The 24663-nt window shown below is 34.3% G+C and overlaps 2 pseudogenes; both read left to right on the plus strand.

The window, feature by feature from the left end:
* The first annotated feature begins 117 nt into the window (after window positions 1-117).
* LOC120131769 lies at window positions 118-24218 on the plus strand (annotated as a pseudogene).
* Window positions 692-8228, plus strand: LOC120131771 (annotated as a pseudogene).
* Window positions 24219-24663: the final 445 nt, after the last annotated feature.

Here is a 24663-nt window from a genome sequence, read left to right on the forward strand (position 1 = left end):
TTAAAAAAAATTGCTCTAATTTAAGACTTTTAGGGAACAATATTCCCTTTAATCACAAATTTCACTTGACAGGTAAGACTAAATGTTAATTTAACAATGAAATAAGTGGAGTGTACGTACTTTTTAGGCTTTAGCATTGTTTGTATAAGAAAACAAAGTTTGTATTTAAGTCTAAACCATTATGGAAACTTAGAAAGAAGATTTGGGAAAATAATCCCGGGATTATTTTCTTCGATCCTCTTTGACGTTTTTGGTAGCCTTCACTTTGCCATAATTGCCCTACACATCTATACTCTCACCACTCTTTATACGTACGTACGTACGTACAATGTTTATATTTAAGACTTTTTGTTTGCTTGTTTTTTTTTTCTTTTAATTTTGTGCTCTCCAATCGCATTAATCGACCAACACCCGTAACTTCGACTTTCGATTCAATAATTGACCGACCTATGCATTTGTTGCATATTGGATCACGGCCTATCATATTTGATCACTTGTCGTCTTCTCCAAAATAAAATAATTTTGAAAAGTATGAGCACAGAGCGTTGTATATATGTAAGCATTGTCCTTCACTTGCACCCATCTTCTCTAATGTCTGCACCTTACAACCAGACAAGGTGACAAGCAGAAGAAGAAGAAACAAAGTGCAGTCAGATTCTCAATTTCATAAACTACAAATAACACCAAAACTCTTATATTCTGTTCTTTCTCTCAAAAATCAAAGTCGGTTTTGCTTTTCCACAGTGAGTTCTTTTCTTGCTTGCAATTCATTGGATTCCTTTTTGTTTGTTTGTTTGCTGAGAAAACAGAAATGAAAATCCTTGTGAATGGCTTCCTCTGTTTTTTTTAGCATAACCGGTGGTATTTCCTTTTGACGTTCAGATGTTATTTTTGCTTACAAAGCATTGAAAGCCTCGTTTCAACCAACGGAAAGAGTGGTTTTCATCAGGCTTTTTAATTCTTCATATGAATTAACCAAACAAATTGACATGAATTGTTCACATGTGAATCCAGGGATTACAGAAGATATGGATGGTATCGAGAGAGCAAGGAATCCCAGCAAAAGAACAGGGCATAGAAGCATAGGGAGAAGCCTAAGCAGGAGAAGCTGGAGCATGGAAGATGTATTCTCAGGTTCCAAGCATTCCAGAAGGAGTAGCCGAGTTGATGAAGATGAAGAAGCTCTAAAATGGGCCGTCATCGAGAAGCTACCGACGTACGATCGGCTCAGAACCAGAATCATGCAGTCGTTTGTGGACCATGAGATTGTTGGGAACAGGGTGGAACATAGAGCTGTCGACGTTACCAAGCTTGACATGAATGACAGGCAGAAGTTCATCGACGTGCTCTTCAAGGTTGCCGAGGAAGACAATGAGAGGTTCTTGAGGAAGTTTAGAAACAGGATTGATAAGTAAGTTTGAGATTGTTTTAAAATTTTCTACTTATTTTCCTAATAAAAACTCTGTCAATTGTCATTTCTTATTGTTATGTTATGTTTCCCTTCTTCTTTTTCTGATTAGGCATCAACTTAATCTAATTTCATTGATAAATTTCTCGTTTTATCAACTTAACCTATATATATGCATACATTAGCTTGCCATAGTTGTTGGTCGTGTTGAACCATATGAATTGCAATATGTTCACTCATACTACAATTATGACAGGATCAGGATTCGACTTTCAACAGTAGAAGTTAGATTCGAGCACTTGACCATAGAAGCCGACTGCTACATCGGCAGCAGGGCTCTTCCTTCTCTTCCAAATGCTGCTAGAAACATCTTCGAGTCGGTTCTCGGAATGGTCGGAATCAGACTTGCCAAGACAACTAATCTCACTATTCTTAAAATGCCTCCGGAATTGTTAAACCATCAAGGTATAGTTTGAATACCTTATAGTTGATATAGATCATGGTATATTTACTCTACATGATAATACCGATTATTTATTTTGGCTTTTAGGATGACACTCTTATTAGGTCCACCTTCTTCTGGGAAAACAACCCTTTTGCTGGCATTGGCGGGCAAGTTGGATCCAAGCTTAAGGGTCAGTTACAATCAATCATTTTCATTTTTAACTTTTACCCTAGTAATTTTTCTCACAAGTCTTTAACAGTGACTGTCGAAGAAAAAATAGCTGATTTTTGTTTTTCTTGGGGGGATGAGTGAAACACAGGTTAGGAGAAGTAACAAATAATGGATATAGACTGAATGAATTTGTTCCTAAAAAGACATCTGCATATATCAGCCAGAATGATGTTCCTGTCGGAGAAATGACAGTGAAAGAAACCTTAGATTTCTCGGCAAGATGCCAGGGTGTTGGCACTCGATATGGTAAAAGGAAGAACAAACTAACCACAATTTGAGCATTACCAAAATTATTGAAGAATTGCTCAAACCTGTAAGTTCATTGTTTGTTATAGATCTCTTAAGTGAGCTTGTTAGAAGGGGAAAAGATGCAGGAATTTTCCCAGAAGCTGATGTAGACCTTTTCATGAAGGTAAACAGAATCATATTATGTTAGTTTGTCATTTGCGTGTTAGTTTCACATATGCTCTCATAACATAACATAATATAACATGCATGTGGATCTTCAGGCAACTGCAATGGAAGGAGTTGAAAGCAGCCTTTTGACTGATTACACTCTCAAAGTAAGTCGATTAAAAGAAAACATGGAGTATTTCTTATGCATGAATTTCATCTACCATCTTTTTCCTTAGAAAAATCTTGTGGTTCAAAAAATCAACCAAGGTCTTCTATCGTGGAATATTGTAGAGTTTCACTTTGTTAAAAATGTAGCCTCACCTACCATCTTTTGACTCATGGTCGACAATGACATCAGTCGGTGGATAATATGGGCCCTAGCCGCCACCTTTCCACTTCCAATCACCTGTTAGTTGTCATTAACCATGGAAATAGCCTTTTGCTAAGGTAAGGTTTTCGTATGTTGTTGAATTGATCAGCTTTTGGGGTTAGACATATGCAAAGATACCATTGTTGGAGATGAGATGCAGAGGGGCATTTCTGGAGGTCAAAAGAAGAGAGTAACAACAGGTTGATTATTTTTGGTCCCATAAATCTTCTGTAATTATTAGTATCTATTTGTTTTGTTCTTAGTCCATCATTTTTCTCATGCTTATCACATCTAATAAAGCAATTACAAATCATTTGCTTCCACCAAAAAGACACGTGGGAAACATTGAAAAGCGAAAACCCACCTTACTAATTTACCCCAAGGATTTCAAGATTGAAAAACTAAGGAAAATGCAAGATGTTCACATGCATTTGATCATATCTCAAAGTTGATCTCCAACCAACCCTTCCTATAAGCAAACGTATATAGTTTTAGCTTAATTTTGTCTTTACTTTCTCGTTGATAAATGATAATAACGTAATGAACTTGATGAACTATAGGGGAGATGATTGTTGGACCTACCAAGACGCTTTTCATGGACGAAATATCAACGGGCCTTGACAGTTCCACGACATACCAGATAGTTAAGTGTTTGCAGCAGATTGTGCACCTAACGGAGGCCACAATCTTTATGTCCCTACTCCAACCGGCTCCCGAGACCTTCGACCTCTTTGATGATATCATTCTCTTATCAGAGGGCCAAATTGTCTACCAAGGCCCACGTGAGCATGTTGTCGAGTTCTTCGAGAATTGTGGCTTCAAATGTCCTGAAAGGAAAGGCACAGCTGACTTCTTGCAAGAGGTAGAACTAAAAAACACCGTTGTCAGTTCACATTTTAACTTACTTGATAACAGTAAATTCGGTTTTAGTTTAGTTACAACGAAAAAATGGTGCAACATAAGCTGACAAGGTAGTGAGATTTTGACAGGTTACCTCAAAGAAGGATCAAGAGCAATACTGGGCAGATAGGAGTAAACCCTACACATACATTACAGTAGCTGAGTTTGCAAACAGGTTCAAATATTTCCATGTTGGAATGAGGTTAGAGAACAAGATCTCCGTGCCTTTCGACAAGTCAAGAGGCCATAGAGCAGCATTGGCCTTCAAAAAATACTCGGTCTCCAAAATGGAACTTCTTAAGGCCTGTTGGGACAAAGAGTGGCTATTGATCAAGAGGAATTCGTTTATTTATGTTTTCTAGACGGTCCAGATTATCATCATGGCAATCAGTACTTCCACAGTGTTTTTGAGGACTGAATTACGCACTAGGAACGAGCAAGATGCGGCAATCTATGTTGGTGCACTTCTGTTCGGAATGATCATCAACATGTTCAATGGTTTCTCCGAGCTCTCCATGATGATCAGTAGGCTTCCAGTGTTTTACAAGCAAAGAGACCTTCTATTCCACCCTGTCTGGACCTTCACTCTGCCAACGTTCCTACTCCGGGTTCCAATATCTATTCTAGAATCCACTGTTTGGATGGTCGTAACATATTACACTACGGGATTTGCACCTGAGGCCAGCAGGTAAATTGAATATGTGCTTTTTCTTTCTTGAGCAACAAGTCGAATAGTAGCTCAAATTAGTATTAACTTGCTAACCCCTTAAAACTATTGACAGGTTTTTCAAGACATTCCTGTTGGTGTTTTTATTACAACAAATGGCAGCCGGGCTCTTTATACTTACTGCTGGAATATGCAGAACAATGATCATAGCTAACACTGGTGGGGCTCTCACTCTTCTCCTTGTGTTCTTGCTCGGAGGCTTCATCATTCCAAAAGGTAAGCATTAGTATTATAAAGGTCGACATTAGTAGAAAAGATTATTATACTTATCAGCATTTGTAAATATCTTAAGTTTCTTAGTGAAGCTACATTAACTTTAAAAAAGACTAATACGAAGTGGTTTTCTTTGTACAGGTGAAATCCCAAACTGGTGGGAGTGGGCTTACTGGGTTTCACCTTTGACTTACGGTTACAATGCCTTCACTGTGAATGAACTATTTGCTCCAAGGTGGATGAACAAAAAGGTATCTTGTTCAATTTTCCTACAGACAAAAGATACCAATTAGTTAAAACTATAACAATGCATGTATATTTTCATTTGAAAGAAAGCAAGTTACAAGTGAAATCTTTGTCCACAATTGATGTTCCCAATGATAAAAACTGGTATTGGATTGGTGCAGCTGCTCTTTTAGGGTTCGCAGTGTTGTTCAACGTTCTCTTCACCTTCGCATTCATGTATCTAAACCGTAAGTTTAACATTCGGTTAGGTTAATGTATCCATTATGTTGCCCATCTGTGTTTTTCCTTTAGGTAGCTAATCTTGTATATTTTCTCGGTTGGCATAATAGCCCTTGGGAAACCACAGGCGGTAATTTCAGAGGAAACTGCCAAAGAGCTGGAGGCTAACAATGAGGGTTCCAAGGGTGAACCAAGGTTAAGGAGACCAAAATCAAGCGAAGATTCGTTCTCTCGATCTCTGTCTTCTGCAGATGCAAACAATTCAAGTAAGAAACATAAGAAAATAAACTATGTTGATCTGTTCCTCTCTTGACTTGGTTACCAATTTGTGCTAATCATATCAAATAAAATCTTTTAGGAGAATGGCAATCAAAAGATTGAGCAGTCGGACCAATCCCAAAGGAATGAGCAGGAATGATTCTTCTATTGACGCCGCCAATGGTGTTGCTCCCAAGAGAGGAATGGTTCTTCCCTTCACTCCTCTGGCAATGTCCTTCGACACCGTCGATTACTATGTTGATATGCCGCCAGTAAGTTCTCTTTTCCACTCTCAACTACTCTCTTGATTTACCTCTACGTCAATATGACTATAAGCTTATCATCCAAAACAAAAGCAAAATAAATACATAAACCTTATAATTGCTCCGTAGAGCATGGTCTAAAGTTCAGTTATTTAACAGGAAATGAAGGCACAAGGTGTTGCAGAAGACAGGTTACAACTACTTCGAGAAGTAACCGGTGCATTTAGGCCTGGAGTCTTGACTGCACTGATGGGAGTCAGTGGTGCAGGAAAGACAACATTGATGGATGTTCTAGCGGGAAGAAAGACCGGTGGATATATAGAGGGTGATATTAGAATTTCCGGATACCCCAAGATACAAGAAACCTTTGCTAGAATTTCTGGATACTGTGAACAAAATGATATTCACTCGCCCCAGGTTACAGTCAGAGAATCCTTGATTTACTCGGCTTTCCTAAGGCTTCCAAAAGACATCACCAATGAGGAAAAGATGGTAAGAAGTCGCAATTCTGCCATTTTTAATGAAATAAAGCATAGCATTAATTGTTAAATTTAGTCTGTAAACAATATTTGCTGTTATCTTTTAGACTTTTGTGGATGAAGTGATGGAACTGGTGGAACTAGACAACCTCAGGGAGCCATGGTAGGGCTGCCAGGAGTCACAGGATTGTCAACTGAGCAAAGAAAGAGGTTGACAATTGCAGTAGAGCTTGTTGCTAATCCCTCAATTATTTTCATGGATGAACCAACATCAGGCCTCGACGCAAGAGCGGCAGCCATTTTCATGAGGACCGTCAGAAACACTGTAGACACTGGAAGAACAGTTGTCTGCACTATTCATCAGCCTAGCATTGATATCTTTGAAGCTTTTGATGAGTTGCTACTGATGAAAAGAGGAGGTCAGGTGATTTACTCTGGACCACTAGGCCGGAACTCTCACAAGATCATTGAATATTTTGAGGTATGTAACCATAGCAGGATCTTCAATATCTAAAACACTAATTTAAAGATGAAAAAGAAGGCCTCATCTGATTCTTCATTCATCTCTTATTCACCATTGCAGTCCATTCCTGGAATCCCCAAAATTAAGGACAAGTACAACCCGGCTACATGGATGCTAGAAGTCAGCTCCGTAGCTGCTGAAGTTAGGCTCGAAATGGACTTTGCTGAGTACTATAAGTCATCGTATTTGTATCAGTAAGTATAGACATAAGCAATAGAGACCCTAGTTCAATCGTTTTACCTTTCTTTTATGCTGAGCTAATTTATGCATCTGTGAACAGGAGAAACAAGGCGTTAGTAAATGAGTTGAGCACACCACCCCCTGCAGCAAAGACCTCTATTTCACCACTCAGTACTCGCAATCGACATGGGGCCAATTCAAATCTTGCCTTTGGAAGCAATGGTGGACTTATTGGAGAAGTCCAGATTATAACCTTGTCAGATACTTCTTCACTTTGGTCTCTGCACTCATGGTTGGTACTATTTTCTGGCGGGTCGGCACTAAAAGGTCTGTACCTATTTTCATGTTTATAATGCTCACATATCTTTATCTTTTGTGAAAAAGTACTTACAAACTGATTACATTCTCGGTGCTCTTTGTTCAATGGTTCAGGGAATCCACAACTGATCTTACAATGATAATTGGGGCAATGTATGCTGCGGTCTTGTTTGTCGGAATCAATAACTGCTCAACAGTTCAACCAGTCGTAGCCATTGAAAGGACAGTGTTCTATCGCGAAAAAGCAGCCGGAATGTACTCTGCATTACCGTATGCCCTTGCACAGGTGAGGGAAAGGCCATCGATTTCACTAGTCTCTTTAATAAGTTCAAATGATTGAGCTACACGAACTGCAAGATGACTAAACCATAATTATGTGGCATGCAGGTGTTTTGTGAGATTCCTTACATTTTTGTCCAAACAACATACTATACGCTTATAGTGTATGCTAAAGCTATGGTGAGCTTTCAATGGACGGCAGCAAAGTTCTTCTGGTTCTTCTTCATCAACTTCTTCTCCTTCCTTTACTTCACATTCTACGGTATGATGACTGTTTCCATCACACCAAACCATCAAGTAGCAGCTATTTTCGCTGCAGCTTTCTATTCACTCTCTAATCTTTTCTCCGACTTCTTTATTCCAAGACCGGTAGGTTTACTTGTTTCACGAGAAATCAGTTTTGTTAAAATCACACTCACAATCAAAGCTGATATCCGTTCCTTTCTTGAATTTACAGAGAATTCCCAAGTGGTGGGTATGGTATTACTGGATCTGCCCAGTTGCATGGACCGTTTACGGGCTGATTGTGTCACAGTACGGAGATATCGAAGACACCATTAAAGCACCTGGCATCTCGCCCGACCCTACCATTAAATGGTATATCAAAGATCAATACGGCTACGATTCGGACTTCATGGGACCAGTTGCTGCCATTTTGGTTGGCTTTGCAGTGTTCTTCGCCTTCATGTTTGCCTACTGCATAAAGACACTCAACTTCCAAACCAGATAAGACAACTAGGGATTTATGCAGGAAATTCTTCCTCGAGCATATACTGTTTCTTTAATTTAAATTTGTGTAATAGAATAGATGATGATGATGAGTTTAGTAGCAAAAATACTTCTAGTGTTGGACTGGGACATGTAAAGCTTTGTTGGATATAATAAGTTAATAACCTTAAAGGGAACTGTAACAAAAAAAAAACCTCAAGGGAACCAATCATATCGTCGTTATAAGCTTAATTCATGTATCTGCAACATTAGCTTGCTTTAATTAGAAGAAAATAAAGTCAAATAAAGCATGAACGAAATTGTTGTTACGTAATTGAAGAATTTGAGATGAAGAGAAATTCGGAAGCGTCAAAGATGGTATGCTGGGCAGTGAGTTCCAAAATTTCAGATGAGTTTTTTTGGTTGTTGGGCATACAATTGCTTAACAACATGGCTCAAATATGAAGTCACACGCGCATTTTTACAAACAGGTGGCGGCTCTCATCGCCATAGATTTTTCGACGAAGCTTTGGTCAATAACGAAATTGAAGATTAATGTATATTTAAAGATAATTAAACATAATACCTCCGACAAATTTAACAATAATAATTCCAATTAAATCTTTAATTTCTTTTTAAAATAAAAAATAACATGTTTCTAAAATATTAATTAAATGATATATCAGATTTTAAATGTATGGACAAAGTTTAATCTGTACGTAATCCCATATTTCTGGGATCTTAGTAATCACGAGGGCGGCGCATGCAGGCTGCAGCTAGCTGAAAAAAGCTTGGCTTTAGCAATTAACTCAAAGTGGAACAAATCAATTTCAAGCTTACGGCCTGGGAAATCACAAATTCCATTCCCTTTTCTTACTTTTAACTCGTTTCCCAATTTAACCAAAAAGTCAGGCAGGGACATTAAGAAATCAAACCCTAATATAAGATTTTACTTTTAACTAGTTCCCCAATTTAACAAAAAAGACAAATTTTTTAAACTTTGATCATTAATATTTTAAATATTTTAAATAATTAATTTTTATAAAATATATATTTTAAAACTACTTGATTAAAAAAAATTAAAATATATTTTTTATTAATAATAAATTTTATATAATAATTAGTCAAAGTTTAAAAATATTGATAAAAAATCAATAATAGACAATATTATACGGTGCAGAGAGAATGTAAAATTATATAGTGTCTTGACAATATCATTTTCTTTAAGTTTTGATGATATTTTGTGTAGCTTTCTTGGATTTCCTTGTAGAGAACTATGTGGTGAGCGTTAAAAACAAACATATTAAATGTGTGGCTACTTTGACATTAACGTTGTGATGTATGTGTCTCATAGGAGTTCCTTTTTACTAATCATCTTACTTTTGATTTTGTTGATGGTAGATGTAAGCTTTTGAAGGAAGAAAAATAGTAATAAAGTAGATTTTTATTTCATATTTAAAAGAAATAATATCTTATTTAATTAATATTTTTTTAAATAAAGCAGCTAGTATTATTAAAAAGTGAAAACATTTAAGATTACAATAAGTAAAAACTCAACCAAAAAGACTCAAACAAAAATATATAAGAATAAATTTGACTATATCGATAAATAAATCACAAAAGATGATTAAGCTATTGAAATACAATCGAGAATCTCAAATCAAAGCCCATCGTCGTGAGAAACAATCCATGAATGTAAAATCTCGCATTTAAATTCAATCCAAGTGTCCATAGCAGGGAAGATCATCAGGATTATAAATAAGCATCATCTTGATTAGTCGTGGTGTTGTCAAAACCAACATTGAAAAAACATTAATAAAAGAAAGATCAAACGACCGAGAAATAAAACGAAAAATGTGCCACAAAGGCAAGGCTGTATGTGGACCTAGATAGGAGGGCACTTGCTCAGGACTTAAAATTTTCATAATGTATTATATTTATAATAAAATTATTTTATATCAATTATAGGCTCTAGTTATTTTTAATACTTGTCATTAAGAATTTAATTTTTCCTCAATATTTATTATTATGAATTCAATTTTTTAATATTTATTATGAGGAGTCCACTCTTATGATTTATTTCTTTTCTAATATTTGTCTAAGTGTTTAATTTTTTGCCAATTTTTTTAATATTTGTTATTAAAGGTTCAATTCTTTTTTTTACCAATGTGGGTTGGTTCAAGGGGTAAGCAACTTGATATTACTTAAGCAATGCCTCAGGTTCGAGTCTTTGTGTATGCAGAAAATCCCTGCTATGAGACTCACCCATCAAAGCTAAGTGTGCGACCTGGGTCGGTCCAGATTAATTAAGGCGAAGCCTTGAAACTGGAGGGCGACAAAAAAAAAGTTCAATTTTTTCACTACTTATTATCAGAGGCCCAATTTTTTTAAATATTTGTTTCTAGGGGCATACTTTTAAAATTCAATTTATTTTCTAATATTTATGTGTTATTATGAGTCCCATTTTTTGAGTACTTTTTATTAGATTCTTTTTTCAATATTTGTTATTACGAGCATACTCTTAAATTTTAGTTTTTTTAAATTTTTTATTAGAGACCTATTTTTTAATATTTGTTATTATGGAGTTGCCCTTAAATTTTTTTACAACACTTGTTATTAGAAAACAATTACTTAAATAATGGTATGTAACCACAACAATGATTGTATGCAGTGGTAATGATATCGTCTGAAACTGCGATATCCACAATCACTATATTGTTCGAGACCGCAATATCATCTGTTATGTTCATAATAGCGATAAATGCGAAAACACGAATACAAATTGTAATTTAAACCCCTAATTAGAGGTATAACTTTTTAGTTTTCCCAGGGACCACCAAAATCTCTGAAACAGGTTAACACAAAGACATAATTATTCTTATTAAAAAAGTAAGAAAAAAAAAAGAAACAAAAAGAAAAGAGTATAGAAGATAGACAACCAACATCAAATTCGATGTTATCGTTAGCTAAAGAAAATCAAAGAAAAAAAGTTAATCTAATATGTAGATAACGACGCAGTCACTAATGAGAAAAAAGAGAGAGAGAGAGAAGGGAGAGAGGGGCTTTTAATTAAGAATTCTTTAATTACAAATCATTATTATCTTATATAAGTTTAAAACCTTATTATCTCAAGTATTATAATCTAATTATCAGTTTGAGGTTTTTCTCATCTTCTGGAAAAACACACACGACTTTAAGGGGAAGTACTAAACATGTTGATAATACATCAATAATTTTTACAATAAGAACCATTGTTCAAGAATAATAAATTATAAATTTTAAGATTAAAATTCCCATTTATTAAAAATACCACTAATATTTTAAATAAATTAATCTTTGAATTCAATAACATTATCGTGATGCCTACACAAAACATGTAACGAAAGTAATGAATCTAAAACTATAGGCCACTTGAATGGCTTAAAAGTGTATTTAAAGTTAATCAGATTCCATTGGGGATAGGAAAGGGACAAAATCAAATCCAACACCACCACATGCAAAAGTTCACTAATGCATGCGACTTCTCTTTTGTAAAGTCCATGTTCACACCCAATGATATTAATATACTATCTATGGATATTATTTAATCTCTAGATTTTAAAGTAGTCGTGCTCTTCAAAGATTCTTAGTTCATCTTCCCTATTGATAACTTCAGTTAATACAATATGAATATAATAATTACAATATAATATAATAAAAAAGTTATTGTGATAATGAATTTTATGTTTTTACAAGTGAGATTAGCAAGTTATTATATATATTTAAAATTTATGTTTTAAAAAATAAATATGACAAATTGTTAATCTTGTAAGTTTAAAAATAAAATATTTTTAAATAAATAGACCTGTATAACATATTTTTGCAATTTTTAAGAAATTAGATGTATCCATTTAACGTTAATATCATATTAATAACGTTATTATATTTTTCCATGTCTATTTAAATCTCTTTCCTTTGACACGAACTAAAAAACGTCATGCAAATATGTTCCATGCCATATCGATAAGATTTTGTGAGAGTCAAGCTTATCCTCTTTATTGTTTAAGGATCATGGTAAGATAGATAACTATTGTTTATTATTACATACTTATCATAACTAAATGTACAAGTGAAAATATATATTTTCTCAAGAATTCGTGAACGAGGATTTTTTTAAAAAAATCTGGTGAATATAATAAGGTAATATATGTTCAAACACTCTCAAATATTTAACAATGAACACTTATATTCTTGTATGTAAGGTACTAAAACTTAAGAACTTAAGAGATAACAATAAGTTTAACTACTGAGATCACTTCATTCATGCGAAATTCCTCATTCTCAAAACTATATTAAAGGGTTAAAATGAATTTATATTTACCTCGAACGTTTGAAAGATATACTTGTTAGTTATATTGTTCTTTTGAGTAATAATTAGATTTTTTTTATTAATTTGGAGTAAATATAATGTACTATCTGGTCAAAGATAAATCTCTATCATTTAACATTGAACGCTCACATCCCTGTCATTTTTTATGCTTGTACCCGATACCTCAATGAATAAAAAAATTATTTACTACCAAGGTCACTTAATTCGTGCATAATTAAAGAAGTTTAAAATTTAAATTAAAGACAAATATGAGATAAATTGAGCTACAATTTAAAAATAATATTTACTCTAAATGGATATGTGTAATAAAAAGGATAATATAAGTCCTTTGCCTATACATGTAATTAATTAATAAAATGGAAATTACATTGTTAGTATTTAAACTATAAATTTTAGTTCATTTTAGTATCTAAACTTTAATTTTTTACAAAATTATACCTAAAGTTTAGTTTTTGTTTCATTTGAGTATCTTGTTCAAAATTTAACGTTGATTTTTGAAAAAAAAATAAATAACAGTTTAGGTACTAAAACGGACCAAAACTGATAGTTTAGGTACTAAACGTGTTAAGTTTTTAATCGTGGAGTACTAAAATGAAAAAAAAAACTACACGGTAGGTATAATTTTGAAGAAAATAAAAGTTGAGGTATTGAAAAGGACCAAAACTAATAGTTTAGGTACTAAATGTATAATTTACCATTAATAAAAATGTAAAGAGTTAAAATTTATAAAAAATAAATAAATCATAAATATAAGGGTTAAAATAAAAACAATTACTTAAATATTTTTTTGTTTTAGGTATCTAAATTATTTTTTTGGTCAAATTAAGTACTTAAATTATTATATGTAACCACTTTAAGTATCTCAACTATTTTTTGGGTCAAAAAGTCCTAAACTATACCACTTTTTTGGTTTTAATCCCTAAAATCTTTTTTATTTAAAATAAGTACCTAATTTTGAATAAGATGTCAACATCTTATTAGTCGAAAAATAATTTTCTAACTGAAAAATATTAAGATTTAAAATAATTAAATATAATAATTTAAATATATAGTTTGATTAGAAAGTAGTTTAAATACCTAAAGGCAAACCTTATTCTAAACCTGCTTCTACACATATTTGGAGGAAAAATACTGACTTTACTAATGTTGTTGATGCTAATCTCGAAAATAGTAGCAATTCTTCACTGAATCCTGATCAAGTAGTTTCTCTTTCACAAGAAGAAAAACTCAAAAATGTCTCTGATCCTAGAGCAGAACCGTCTTGTTCTTCTGTTGATTTCATTGACTCTTCTCCCAAAAGGAATTCTCCTATTCCTATCTCAAATCCTTCAAATGTGATCTTGGAATCTGATTCTTCAAAAAATGAATGTAATGACTCTAATCCTACATTAACTCTCTCTGAACCTCCTGTAAAAGGTCTGCCAAATTCCTCTTCTCACTCAGATTCCTTAGTCAAAGATAACAAAGATCCTACTATTTCAAAAAGAGCCAGAGGAAGACCTGTAAAGATTAAAACCAAAGCTGCCCTTAAAGGTTCTACAAACAGATTTGAATTTTTAAGCACTGTTTATGGGAACTCTCCATCATTTGAGGACAATTGCAAGAAACCTAGGGTTGCTGCTTCAGGTGTGGCATTGCTTATCAAATATCTTAAAACTAAAAAGAATGAGCAATTAAGTAAAGTTAAAAGTAACTCTGATAGAGTTATTGGGGGTGGTGCTTCTTCTTCTTCTCAATGATCATTTATTTTTGGAATGTCAGAGGATTAAATAATCCTCAAAAACAAAATAAAATTATGCTTAGAGCTAATCTTTATAAGGTTGATGTCCTCTATTTGATGGAGACTAGAGTTAAATTTGAAAATACAAAAGACTTACTTAAAAATAAGTTCAAAGATTGGAATATCTTTTCTAATTATGATTTTGCTTCCAATGGACGAATTTGGATTCTTTTGAAAAAAACAATTTGACTTCTCTTTTTGCCAAGCTTCTGATCAATGTATCTCAGTCAAAGGTTACTGCAATGGTTCTCCATTTATCATCTCTGCCATCTATGGGAAAAATGGTGGATTTCAAAGAAGACTCATCTGGCAACATCTTAGAGACCTTGACTCTAATTTTGGATATTTCCCTTGGATACTTGGTGGAGATTTTAACATTTTCCTTCACTCTATTGAAAGCTCTGACCATGATTTGCTAGGTTCTTATTCTTCTGCTGATATGAAAGACTTTCAGGAAATTCTCAATGATCTTATCCTTTATGATCATCCATTTTTTGGGCCAACATACACTTGGAGCAACAAACAAAAAGACTCTTTTCTTGCTCAAAAACTTACAGAGTTCTTATAAATTCTGCTTGGATCAACTCTTTTCAGAACTCTTTTGTAGAATTTATTGCTCCTGGCCCTTCAGACCATTGTATGACTCTTTCTTGGCTTAAAAAAGAATCTCCTATCAGCAGGCCAAAACCTTTCAAGTTTTTTAACTTCTGGGCAACTCATCTGAATTTCCTGTTTGAAGTTCAACAGTTTTGGCAGCAGCCTGTTCAAGGTAACCCTATGAAAGCTCTTTTCCTTAAACTAAAGCGTCTTAAATCTTGTTTAAGGAATTTTAATAAGCAGTACTTTAGCAACATTTTTGATAGGCTGAAACAAAAGAAAGAAAGTTTGAACGTGTCCAAATTTTAACTCTTAAAGGAGAAGGTCCCATAGACAATGAACTGAAAATTCAGTCTGAGCTTACTACTCTTGAAGCAGCTGAAAACATGTTCCTAAGCAAAAAACCAAAATTCAATGGCTCAAAGAGGGGGATAAATGTTCAAAAATTTTCCACTCTATAATTGCTTCAAAATATAAAAGAGAAACCATTAGAGTCCTTACTAATGATCAAGGAAACAAACTTGAAAGCTTTGATGATATGGTTCCTGAAATTATTGGATTCTTCAAAAAACAATTGGGTACTGATGACATTAATGTTAAAGACATAGACCCTGCTACTCTGAAAAATATGCTTAATCTTAATTTGCCTAGAGAAACATTAGCAGATTTAGAGAAAGACATTATTGATGAGGAGATAAATGAATCTAATTTTTACTCAAGGTAATGATAAAGCTCCTGCTCCTGATGACTATTCTCATTTATTCTTCAAGAAGTCATGGACTGTTATTGGGGAAGATGTTACTAAAGCTATTAAATTCTTTTTCCAAAAGACCTTCATCTCTCCTGCTTTTAATTCCACCATTATAACCTTGGTTCCTAAGATCACAAATCCTAGTAAGGTTTCTGATTATAGACTCATTTCCTGCTGTTCAGTGGTCTATAAATCTATCACTAAAATCATTGTGAAAAGACTCTCTATTCTGCTGTCTGATATAATTACTCCCAACCAATCTGACTTTGTCAAAGGTAGATCCATTATCGACAATACTCTTCTAGCCCAAGAGCTTGTAAAAGGCTATGGGAGAAATTCTATATCCCCTAGATGTGCCCTTAAGATTGACCTTCACAAAGCTTTTGACTCTCTCCACTCGGGATTCTTATATTCTATCCTCAAGGTTATTGAGTTGCCTACCAAATTTATTGAATGGATAGAAACTTGCTTCTCACAAGCAAGATATTCTATTTCTTTTAATGGCTCATTGATTGGGTATTTCAAAGGAGAAAGAGGCATAAGACAAGGTGACCCATTATCACCTATCTTATTTGTCCTTGCTATGAACATTCTCTCAAATCTTCTTAACATTGTTGCCAAAAGAGGTGTGTTTGGATTTCATCCTAAATGTAAAAAGCTTGGTCTCACCCATCTCTCTTTTGCTGATGACCTGCTTATTTTCTGTAAAGGTAATCTTAAATCTGTGACTGGTGTTATTACTGTGCTTGACAAATTCTATCACATGTCTGGACTTAAAATTAATACAGCAAAAATCGAACTGTTTACTGCTGGTATTCCTGTCAGAACTATTGAGACTATCAAACTTTCTACTGGTTTCTCTCATGGTCTTCTTCCTGTTAGATATCTTGATCTTCCACTAGTCACTAGAAAGCTTAATGTTAAAGACTACTCTGCACTAATTGAAAAAATCAAATCCAGAATTTATCAGTGGTCTGGGAAACATTTAAGTTATGCTGGTAGACTTGAACTGGTTAAAACAGTCATGCTTAACACTGCAAATTTCTGGTGTAGGCAGTTCCTACTTCCTCGGGCTGTTATTAATAATAGTAATCAGTTGTGCTCTCGATTTTTATGGAAAGGTTCGGACACTGCTGCTTCAGGTGCAAGGGTTAGTTGGGAGAAGATCTGTTGCCCAAAGTCAGAAGGTGGACTAGGCTTAAAGGATCTCAAATCTTGGAACAAAACCACTATAATTCAGCTAATTAAGAACCTCCTTGATGGTGAAGGTTCTTTATGGATTGCTTGGACCTATAGTTATGTTATAAAAGCTAATGACTTCAGAGATATGACTCAAATTACCATTGCTAGTTGGAGCTTCAAAAGAATCTTGAAATTAAAAGCAGAGGCTCTCCCTATTCTTGATGCAGGTGCAATAACTACTAAAAGCATATGGAAGGAGATAAGAGTTAAACATACAAAGGTCCCTTGGCACAAACTTATTTGGTTCCCACTTCACATACCTAAACTAAGCATTATTTCTTGGATGGCTATCCTAGATAGACTTCCAACAAGAGAAATGCTCTCTCGTATGGGAATTACAACTACGATTTATTGTGTGCTTTGTAATGACTCTAACGAATCCAGAAACCATTTATTTGCAGAATGTACAACAACAACCAGTTTATGGGAAGCTGTCTTAAGTTTCAATCACCTTACAAAGCCTCGTATGTCATGGGATGTTATGCTTACATGGGCTTCATCTTCTTGGAAAGGTAAATCCCTTCTAACTTCCATCTTGAAGATTGCTTGGTGTTCCTTCATCTACACCGTTTGGGAGGAAAGAAATCGTAGGATTTTTCAAGGACGAACTAGGACAATTGAAGAATTGTTAAGATCCATAAAAGACGTTGTAGGTGCACATCTTAGCAATAGAGACCTCAATAGAATTGATCATGTTAACTCTATACTTTGTAACAATTGGGGTATAGGTTAATCTTATTTTGTTGTACATAGCATTTCTTTGACCCTTGATTGGGATTTCTTGTATTGACTCTTCCTTGGATAATAAATTTTTTACTTATCCAAAAAAAATATTTATACGATAATTTTAAATGATTTATCTATTCAAAAATTTTAATTATTATCAATACATACATATTTCACAAACATGATTATTTAGATTTAAATTCTTAAAAAAATTAACATTTTTTTACAATTAAGATTAATCAATAAATTTAATAAATGCATAATTCCTTTCAAAGTAAAAGAAATCAAATCCTGAACACGCGCAAACATAAAGACCCGAAAAAGGAAAACCAACTACGACGTTATTTTCATGGTTTTCAGAATCGGACCGGTTAGCGAACCGGTCATGCTATCAGTTCACTGGTTCAACCGGTTGAACTGGTCTAACCGATCGGAATAACCGGACGACGTCATAATTATTTAAAAAATTAAATAAAAATACTAAAAATATTTAATAAAAAATAATTTTTTATATCACAAATCATATTCAAAGCAAGTCATAATATATATAAGTTAAAAACCATAAAATCAAGTGAAACAAAATGATTCAAATTAACTACAACATAATATTTAAGGTAAAACATATTAAATAATAAATATAATTATATAACTATAATTAAAAAATAAATTTGGGGTTAAAAAAATCAATGTTTTCAAAACCGGACCGGACATTAAACCGGTGAAGGTATTGGTTCACTGGGTTCAACCGCGGTTGAACCGGATTTTATATAAAATAATATTTTTTTTAATTTTACATAATATTCAAAGCAATATTAATATATATGTAACACTTTTTTTAAGTTTACAATATTAGAAGGTAGAAAAATATCACAAGTTATAACATGTATAAATGAAAAACCATAAAATAAAGTGAAACAAAATGATTCAAATCAACTACAACATAATATTTAAGGTAAAACATATTAAATAATAAATATAATTATATAACTATAATAAAAAAATAAAATTGGGGCTTAAAAATATTATAACAAATGATGTCATTTGGTTTAATTGTTTTAAAAAAAATAATCCCACATGGCTAAGAAACATAGAAGAGTATCCCAAAAGTTTAAAGAGTAAAAATATGAAAACAAAACAATCCCACATGGCTAAGAAATATAGAAGAGCATCCCAACTTACTTCTATAAATAATAGAGTTAATTTGACATTCAAAATCATAGAGCCTTTTAGTGAGCACAAAGCGAACTATTCTTTCGCTTCAATTGAGCTCAAATTTTAGGCTTCAATCGAACTTCTAAATTTTTTTTTGAGTTCGAGCCTTTTCGATTTCAAGTTTTAATATTATATTTCGAGTTGATAATTTTTAGCTCGTGAGTTTTTTAGTCGAGTTGAGCTTACTTTTAAAGTTTTCGAGTTCGAGTCGAGCTCAGCAATACTTGAATTTGACTCGGCTCGTTGAACAAACGACGTCTTTTGGTTTAATTTTTTTTTAAAGAAAAAAAGTGAACCGGCGGTTCAAACCGGTTTTGTCGGTTTTCAGCCGGTTTCCCCGGTTTTCAGCCGGTTCTTCCGGTTCTTTACCGGTTCTGTGCTAATCCGATTTTGGGAGTTAACCGGACCGGACAGGCCACCGGTTCACGGTTCAATCGGTCGAACCGACCGATCCGGTCCGGTTTTAATAACATTGAAAAAAATCATAACAAAATTATATAACTATAATTATATAACTATTCTTTCACTTCAATCAATCTCGAATTTCAGGCTTCAATCGAGCTTCTAATTTTTTTTTTGAGTTCAAGTTTCAATATTATATTTCGAGTTTGAGTTGAGTTGAGCTTACTTTTAAAGTTTTCGAGTTCGAGTCGAGCTCAGCAATACTCGAGTTTGACTTGGCTCGTTTAACAAACGACGTTGTTTGGTTTAATTTATTTTAAAAAAAATAAAAATCTTGGTTTTTTCCTGTTTTCAGCCTGTCCGGTTCGAACGGTTCAGCGGTTCTGGCCGGTTCACTAATAGCGGTTCAACCGATTTAGATTGAACCGGACTAAGCAACGGTTCCCGATTGAACCGGTTGAACCGGCCAGTCCGGTCTGATTTTCGAAACAGAGGTTATTTTCCACTGAAGGTGAAATCGTCATTATACTTTTCTCCAATGAACGATGCACCGTGATAATCGAGAAATTTTATAGTGCGACACTTTTAATATACGATTAAAAAAATGTTACAAGTTTTATTATTATTTAAATAATAAAATTAATAAAAAAAATTACCTTAAACATTATTATTTTTACATAAAATATTAATGATTTTTATTATTTTCGATAAAATTTCCAACAATAACAAAATCAATAGAAAAAATAATAAAATCGATAAAACGTTCAATAATAATAAAATCAATATAAATAATAATATTTTTAATAATATTTTACCAATTTTATTATTTAAATAATAATAAAAACGATAACATATATTTTTAGTTGTATATTAAATTTATCGCACGTACGTGATCATTTCCCGTAATCCTCTCATCCTAAAACTATGATCTATATTTTCAAATTCCCACATTACCCTCCATCTCTTTTCTTCCCCCATTTTATACTCGTCCCTCCATAATCTCACTTCATTTCCATGCAACCTTCCCTCTTATCCCTCTCTTTCTCTAAACAAACTCTCTCTCAACCCCTTTTGCAGGTTTTTATTATTATGTACCTTTTTTTTTATTTGTACTGATTAATAGATCAAGTTCGATTAGTTCTTAGCTATTTGGTTTGGCTCGCGTGAGTCATGACTCGGCGATGCTGGCATTGTAGCAACAACGGCCACAACTCCCGCACGTGTCCCACGCGCGGTGGAAGTGGCGGAATTGGCTGCGGAGGAGTGAAACTGTTCGGCGTCCGTTTGACGGACGGGCCAGTATGGGAAATTTGTTGCCAGCGCACTACCATAGCTCCTCATCAGCTGCAGCTTCGCCTTGTCCGGGCTCTCCTTCATCGGACCACTTCCGTGACTCGAACCACGACCCCGAAGGATACCTATCTGATGAGCCCACTGCACACAGTTCTGCTAATCCTCGCGGTGAGAGAAAGAAAGGTAATTATTCGTAAACGCCGTGTTTTGAGCTTGTTTTTGTTTACTTCTCTCTCTCTCTCTCTCTCTTTTTTTTTGGGGGGGGGGGGCGTGGTGGTGGGTGGGAGGATTTTAAGTTTGTTTATTTGGATTTTGGATAAATTTTTATTCTAGTTGTTTAGTGAGACAGAACATAGAGTTTTGCTTTTAAGATTTAGTTTTATTTGAGCAATCACATTTAACCGGCTGCCCAAACTGCTTGGTTTAAGATATTTAGAATTTGTCCAAAAAAAGTATAGTTTTTTTATTTTCAAATTAAAAGAAAATGATTATTTAATCCTACTCTTATTAGGCTTTTAACTTTCTGTATATGTAAGAATTTGTTCTTCACTGGCAATTTTTCATATTTTTAATGAAAAGCTCAGTTGATAGAGCGCAGACTCTTAACCTTATGGGGGATCGAGTCCGTAACGAAAGTCTTCCACAGAAGTTATTCTCAACCTGCGTTGGGACAGCCTACTACTGTACCTCCCCTTACCCATTACATATGGGAATAGGATCAGTTAATTTTTTTTTGTCGAGGAATATTTTGCTGTCAACTTTTCCCTTTTATTTTGTGGTTTTGATAACTTTTCAGAGTTTAGTAGTACTATGAAATGGTCTTCTTCTTCTTTTTTTCTCAAAGCTTGTTTATATAACCCTTGCTTTTAAACGGCATTAAAAACTAGCGTGCACGATGCACGAATACTTTTAGCATGTTATGTTTAGTACTTTTTAGTAACCGTGATCAGAGAAGGAATAAATAGTCCAGCATGTATATATGTACGTGTATATGTATATATATTTGGATCAAGAATCCAGCATGTATATTAAGTTAATAAAGTTTAAGAAAAGATATAGGTTCCTATATTAATCAATTTCTTTGATTTAGTGAAAGTGGCTACTTCTGTTTTCCCTGTTTCCGAATAGGCTTGCCTAGTTTTTTTAACATGTTTTTATGCTCGTGTTATAAGTAGTTTGGCCTTCCGGGGACCACATGGATAGGGGATACATAGATAATTAGCCGCTTTGTAATAATTGAATTCGTCTTTTACTTCACAATGTCTGAACCTGGGTGAAAAGCTAATTCGTCTATTGTGCTTTATGGTTTTAAGGCTTGTTTGTGTTTATATCTCCACTCATGTCCTGAATGGCTTATTTACATTGCATGTATGACTATGAATAGCTGTGTATGACAGCACTCTTGGTATATGATATGGAACTAAGGTAACATCTTGGCTTTCCATGTATGCTTAAATTTTAGTATGTATTTAATGAAAAGTCTATCAGTAACGCCTCCAAGAGTGTAGAAATTACTGAGTGCTGGGTCACTGATCGCTGTACTTAGAGCCTTAATTTTAGATTAGGCCGCTTATACTAATATTTAGTTCTGAACTAACGTTGTGATGGTTTATACCTGCTAATATCAGTTTCCCTTAAAAGTTAGAGTTGTGATGGTTTATACTTTAGGCATGAGTTGTTTGAGTGATCTATAAATAGGCTTCTTGATAAGTAACTGAGGAAAATATGGTTGAGGCTTGGAAGGGAGGCTTCAACTGCATCTTACCTCCTTATTGGGAAATTGGCTTATGCCTATGAACATAGAGCAGTGAATTCTGCTGAAAATTGTGGAGCATATTTTGGTCTAGTCTCTGCAAGAGAATATTGTGTAGAAGCATAATTGCACTCAAGTATTTACAAATATCTGATCAGAATTGCGTTGAGTTTCAATTGCAGTCTTATCAAAAAAAAGTTTCAATTGCAGCAACAATTGATATGCTCTGTATTCTGTAGTTTAAGGTTATTCCATCACATTTCCTTGTGTGGTTGTTGAGGCATCCAAGTCACATGCCTCCTACAGTAGAGGTATTTAGGTAACTAGTTTGCATTTTAGTTTTCTTTTTGAAGTGGTTATTTTAGTTATATGTATCACTGGTTTTCAGGGAAGGAATGAATTTCTAAGCATCCTAAAGTATTGTATAGTTGCTTCTTGAACATCAACCGGTAGTTGACCATTTGTACCTTATAATTTTGAGTCAACCTTTTTTTTCTCCGAATAAAAAAATGAAATCTTTCGAGTTACCATTGAGAGAGGGCAGGACTTTGAATGGTTTATCACTTATCTGTTTAACTAGTGGGATTGAAATATGACAACTAAATTATTGATTCTTAGCCGTGATTTTTGGTTGCTTCAGGTGTTCCATGGACGGAAGAGGAACATCGACTCTTTCTAATTGGCCTCCAAAAACTAGGGAAAGGGAACTGGCGGGGGATAGCTCGAAACTTTGTTGTATCAAGGACACCAACTCAGGTAGCAAGTCATGCCCAGAAGTATTTCATCCGTCAGAGTACTGTTACTCGAAGAAAGAGACGTTCAAGCCTTTTCGACATGGTTCCAAGTGATATGGTTTGTTTTGCTTCTTTATATGTATTTTTGTGTGTCAGTGTGTGTGTTTCATTTCCTAAAAATAGCAACACAGCCTATCATACACATGATATTTGGTTTGTAACATAGTATATCTGCACACAACCACATGATTAATGCAAGAGAATATAATTTTGTAGTAGTGCTAAGGGGAATATCTCAGTCCATTGTCCATCACTGAAGGAATTTAACAAATGAGCATGGGAAAATAAAATCATCTCACTCTATAACAGAAGAGATCAACAGCATATGCAATCTAGGCGAAGAATTGGTTGTGGGAGTGGGGTTGGGCTTGGAGTTGTTGCCTTTTGTTCCAACTTGAGTCTGGGTGCTGTGTAGCATCTGATTAACATTAGACGCATTTGTTTTACTAACAGAGAGCAACCTAATCTGGCCATAGATCAGATTTGGTATCATTTTGTTTTGATTTTTGTGTTAATTGGGTTGATGCTGTTCAATTCAGATTAAATTCGGGTTGGCTGTATGGTGTGTCATCTGTACTAATCTAGCTTCTATATTTCCTCGACTAAAAAGAATTTCTTCTCTCACCGCTTCTGGTTTGATTAGCTTCCATATTCTTTTGCAGGCTACAGATACACCTGTTTTGCTGCCTTCTTATGTAGAAGATGCAGATAATTCAAATTCAACACCTTCATTACATCTCTCCCTCGACACAGAAACTGCAGCACAAGAAGCGGTTAAAGTGACAGAAGAAACAATGATGGCATCAAGTGGACTGGCACCTATGGTCAACCGTTTAGTCTCACCTTACGCATTTTGGCCACCAGATCATGAAGGGAAGGGCATAGAGGCATCCAAACATCAAGTGCTGAAGCCAATCCCATTGTTTCCGAAGGAACCCGTCAATGTAGACCAACTAATCGGAATGTCTCATCTTAGTATAGGAGAGACTGTGAATGGGCACATAGAGCTTTCACCGTTATCCTTGCAACAGCTGGGAGAACCATCAAGACAATCTGCATTTCATGCAAATGCAGCAGACCTGAGAAAGGGCAAAACTGGTGCTATTCAAGCTGTCTGAAAATGCAAGCCAAGGAGTGGTAATTTTATCTTGTTCTGCTTAAAGTGGTAATTTTATCTTGTTCTGCTTAAAAATTATAATTTTGCATCACCATATGATTATTTATTTGAGGGGTAGAAAAGTAGTAAGGAATTTCTGGGTGTTTACAATATGGGTTAAGATAATTTATGGGAAATATTTATTCATACTAACTGTATACAACCGATAGTGCTAATAATCAAAAGGGAATGATAGTAAATGCCTTGGCCCTTGGGTCTTATATCATCAAGGTCCCTTGTATTTTAGGTATTTAGGTTTTACTTTTACACAATGTTCTGAGCTATTCTCCCCTTTTTTTCCTGTGAAATTTAAAAACAGGACAAATAATGTACATTGTATCTTATAAAGATTGGGTATTTGACATCATCGTCAATAATAGGGGGGTTATGACTAATTTTTTAACAAGGATTAAGTGATCTTCAAC

The sequence above is a fragment of the Hibiscus syriacus genome, unplaced genomic scaffold (genome assembly GCF_006381635.1).
Source record: "Hibiscus syriacus cultivar Baekdansim isolate YM2019G1 unplaced genomic scaffold, ASM638163v2 tig00110556_pilon, whole genome shotgun sequence".
Lineage (NCBI taxonomy): Eukaryota > Viridiplantae > Streptophyta > Magnoliopsida > Malvales > Malvaceae > Hibiscus > Hibiscus syriacus.